This window comes from Schistocerca americana, unplaced genomic scaffold (genome assembly GCF_021461395.2).
Source record: "Schistocerca americana isolate TAMUIC-IGC-003095 unplaced genomic scaffold, iqSchAmer2.1 HiC_scaffold_1027, whole genome shotgun sequence".
NCBI classification, from domain to species: Eukaryota; Metazoa; Arthropoda; class Insecta; order Orthoptera; family Acrididae; genus Schistocerca; species Schistocerca americana.
In genome coordinates, this window is record NW_025725077.1 from 5,001 (window position 1) to 10,000 (window position 5,000).

The window sequence follows — 5,000 nt, forward strand, 5'->3', positions numbered from 1 at the left end:
CGAGCGCACCACAAAACACAGCGCCATCTGTAGGTCTCCCGCGGCATGACGTCCTGCAACGACGATACCGCCATCTATGAGACGCCAAGCCGACCAAGACATCGATGGGCCCACAGTGCCCATCTTTCGACCCCACCCACAAAGCCTGCGTCCTCTGTCGACCACAGCACCCCAACGCCAGCGCCTCTGCCGCACGAAATCGTGGACCGGCAATCACTCCACCTGCGCCCCACTCCAACCGCCCAACTCGCAACTCCAGCGGATGAACGGCGGACTTTTCCCGCAGTCGCAATGTGCAATCCACCCCTATAACATGCGTTTCATGAAGAGTTATCTCCAATATGCGACATTCCCGCTGTCCCTATACATGAGCTGCGGGCTGTACCAGTTACGAGCTAGAGACGCGACCGCGTTGCTCTCTGTACGAATGCCGATGCTGAGCGGTCAGCTAGGAGGCGCTCCATCCATGTCGGTACCGGTGAGCGTTGCACTCGCAGTCGCAAGAACGTACGGCAAGTATATTACCTGGAAGAGTCAATGACAGTCCACGCCCCCCTGCGTGGGAAGAGTCTTTCTAGGCCATGACCCACCGGAAGGGCGCAGCGTCCCCCACCCCAGACATGTGACGTCACACCATCGGTATTGACGACTAGACTGATTCCTTATAATCATTTGCCATACACCGGTGGAAGCTGCCGAGACGAGTAACTACATAGCGGGCTCGCCGTGTCACTAATGTACAGAGATACAACAGTTTCGACTGGAACCGGATTAAACGTATACACGGCGCTGATTAGTAATAGATAGAGCCATCAGAATACAGATAATGTATACAACTGTCCGTATACATGCTGAAAGACTCTGCTCACAATCACAACCACACGTCAGCCACACACCCTTATCACGCACTACTCTCTGCCTGTAACACGCACACAGACAATATGTAAGCACCAGCATGGAACAACACCCAGTGCATCCTCTCCGCCACATTAGACAATCCACACTGTCATAACCAGACTGGGAGGTCCACTCAGAAAACAGAATATCCCACCCACCCGACAACCACCATTGCTCAGCCAAGCCACCAACACCCACACATGTCCTACACAGGGGTGCACCCAACATCACAATACTGCCTCCTCTCACAGCACACAAACAATGGCAGGAATGAAAGACACAGGTCTGCCACAAGCATGGAATGAGAGCGCCGCCTGTCATGAGCCAAAGGTGCATCCTGACGTGGCAAATCAGATGATGCCGCAGGCATCCACTTACTATAATCACAATCAACAAACCGGCCGCCCCGCCCCGCCCCCCATTAAACCTTTCCTTACAACAATGTGTACCTTAACCTAACCTATATCGTACCGTAACCTAACCTATGTCGTACCGTAACCTAACCTATGTCGTACCGTAACCTAACCTATGTCGTACCGTAACCTAACCTATGTCGTACCGTAACCTAACCTATGTCGTACCGTAACCTAACCTATGTCGTACCGTAACCTAACCTATGTCGTACCGTAACCTAACCTATGTCGTACCGTAACCTAACCTATGTCGTACCGTAACCTAACCTATGTCGTACCGTAACCTAACCTATGTCGTACCTTAACCTAACCTATGTCGTACCTTAACCTAACCTATGTCGTACCTTAACCTAACCTATGTCGTACCTTAACCTAACCTATGTCGTACCTTAACCTAACCTATGTCGTACCTTAACCTAACCTATGTCGTACCTTAACCTAACCTATGTCGTACCTTAACCTAACCTATGTCGTACCTTAACCTAACCTATGTCGTACCTTAACCTAACCTATGTCGTACCTTAACCTAACCTATGTCGTACCTTAACCTAACCTATGTCGTACCTTAACCTAACCTATGTCGTACCTTAACCTAACCTATGTCGTACCTTAACCTAACCTATGTCGTACCTTAACCTAACCTATGTCGTACCTTAACCTAACCTATGTCGTACCTTAACCTAACCTATGTCGTACCTTAACCTAACCTATGTCGTACCTTAACCTAACCTATGTCGTACCTTAACCTAACCTATGTCGTACCTTAACCTAACCTATGTCGTACCTTAACCTAACCTATGTCGTACCTTAACCTAACCTATGTCGTACCTTAACCTAACCTATGTCGTACCTTAACCTAACCTATGTCGTACCTTAACCTAACCTATGTCGTACCTTAACCTAACCTATGTCGTACCTTAACCTAACCTATGTCGTACCTTAACCTAACCTATGTCGTACCTTAACCTAACCTATGTCGTACCTTAACCTAACCTATGTCGTACCTTAACCTAACCTGTATTGCGCCTTAACCTAACCTGTATTGCGCCTTAACCTAACCTGTATTGCGCCTTAACGTAACCTGTATTGCGCCTTAACGTAACCTGTATTGCGCCTTAACGTAACCTGTATTGCGCCTTAACGTAACCTGTATTGCGCCTTAACGTAACCTGTATTGCGCCTTAACGTAACCTGTATTGCGCCTTAACGTAACCTGTATTGCGCCTTAACGTAACCTGTATTGCGCCTTAACGTAACCTGTATTGCGCCTTAACGTAACCTGTATTGCGCCTTAACGTAACCTGTATTGCGCCTTAACGTAACCTGTATTGCGCCTTAACGTAACCTGTATTGCGCCTTAACGTAACCTGTATTGCGCCTTAACGTAACCTGTATTGCGCCTTAACGTAACCTGTATTGCGCCTTAACGTAACCTGTATTGCGCCTTAACGTAACCTGTATTGCGCCTTAACGTAACCTGTATTGCGCCTTAACGTAACCTGCATTGCGCCTTAACGTAACCTGCATTGCGCCTTAACGTAACCTGTATTGCGCCTTAACGTAACCTGTATTGCGCCTTAACGTAACCTGTATTGCGCCTTAACGTAACCTGTATTGCGCCTTAACGTAACCTGTATTGCGCCTTAACGTAACCTGTATTGCGCCTTAACGTAACCTGTATTGCGCCTTAACGTAACCTGTATTGCGCCTTAACGTAACCGATATTGCGCCTTAACGTAACCTATATTGCGCCGTAACGTAACCTATATTGCGCCGTAACGTAACCCACATTGCCCCTTAACGTAACCCACATTGCCCCTTAACGTAACCCACATTGCCCCTTAACGTAACCCAACACACGTTGGGCCTTAACCCAACACACGTTGGGCCTTAACCCAACACACGTTGGGCCTTAACCCAACACACGTTGGGCCTTAACCCAACACACGTTGGGCCTTAACCCAACACACGTTGGGCCTTAACCCAACACACGTTGGGCCTTAACCCAACACACGTTGGGCCTTAACCCAACACACGTTGGGCCTTAACCCAACACACGTTGGGCCTTAACCCAACACACGTTGGGCCTTAACCCAACACACGTTGGGCCTTAACCTGCTCTGTAATTGTCATACGACGCGTTAAATTAGTGTAGTGTTGCCTAACTGCAACCCCCGCAATATAGTTTGCTACTCGCACTGCCCGGTCCCCAGTGTATCGCTTCATGTTAAACACCTTGCAGCTATACACTGTAATGTGGATGGCAGCAGGACGTACATGCTCAATGCCCTTTGCAGTTGTTCATTGGCATTTGCAGTTGTTCATTGGCATTCGCATGTGCGAAGCACTTAGCCTACGCTGTGGTACGGCCTGTGTCAACTGTCCGCTGATGTTGTACGTCCAAATCACACACTGTACTGCACATTGGTCCTCATGTACTGAATGATACATCGTGGTACATGTGACCGTACAACGACTGCGCCAACAACGGCGAACCATGCGGTCCAAATGTTGTGCACTCAGCTACGTGTCGTCTCCCTATAAGAGCTGGATTGCAGTGTGGTATGCCCTGGATGGCGATCAGCATGAGCCGTCTGTTGATGTAGTGGCGCGTGTTGTCAGACGTAGTCGTCTCTTCTCACACACCGTGATAGCATGGTGCACTGCGTTCCACATCTGCGACATGCGACAGAGGCCGGTTGACAGTCGTTCGCGCAATGGACATCGCATACGTACGGGGGCCACCTTCCACGTGTTCGCGAAGCGTGCACATGTTGTTGCGTGTATGTGGGCAGACATAGTGTGTCGTGACACCTGACACAGGCATGCAACAATCGTTGAATTTGCAAATGGCGATGGACGCCTACGTTTGCTGGTGACGTTATGCAAATGAACAACTGGTAAACCGTTGTGGTGCGGTTGTTCTCGCTAGAGGTGAATCAGTGATGGCGACGATCGGTTGAGCTACCAACCGGTTGTTCCAGCGATACCCACCATGCCCACGAACGTGAATGGCATCTGGGTGTGAAGCGATACGCGGCGGTGGCTGGGTGGGACCGTCCCCGGCCGGTGAGGGGGGGCCTCCCGGCGTGCTGGCCGCGCGGTGCGTGGGCGCACGCGCTACAGCCGGCTGGTGGGGGCGGCCAGTGGCAGGCGCGCCGGCCGACGGAGGCGGCAGGCGGCGCAGCTGCGCGCCGGCGCACCCTGCACGCGGCGCCGTGCGGCCAAAGTAGGTCCTCGCGGGCCCGGTGCGAAGCGCGGTGGACATCTGCAGTGTGCTGGTCCGATTGAGGACTGTGTGCGCTGAGGATGCGCCGCCGCCCGGCGCTCGGCGCCGCGACGCCGTCTGCTGCTCGGTCGCCTCTGCGGTTCTCGCAGGTGGTTTGTATCGCAGCTGTGCGGACGTGTTGGCGCGTGCGCTGTGCTGGGAGAGTTCGCTTCGGCACCCAAGTGGGGCTTTTGTCCTTCTGTGGCGCTGGCGTTGGAGCTGCCGGTCACCGTAGGTGGCGCGTGTTGTCTCCCGCCGGCAATGCCACGACAGCACGCTCCCGGGCCTCTGTCGGCAGCGGCAAGCTCAGTTGGGAGCACGGGTGGTCGCACCTAAAGCGTCTACTCGCCAAACTCCGGGCGATTGCGCCTCTCTCGAACCCGACCAAGTACTTAGGACGGCGCTGCGCGCCGCCGGGACCT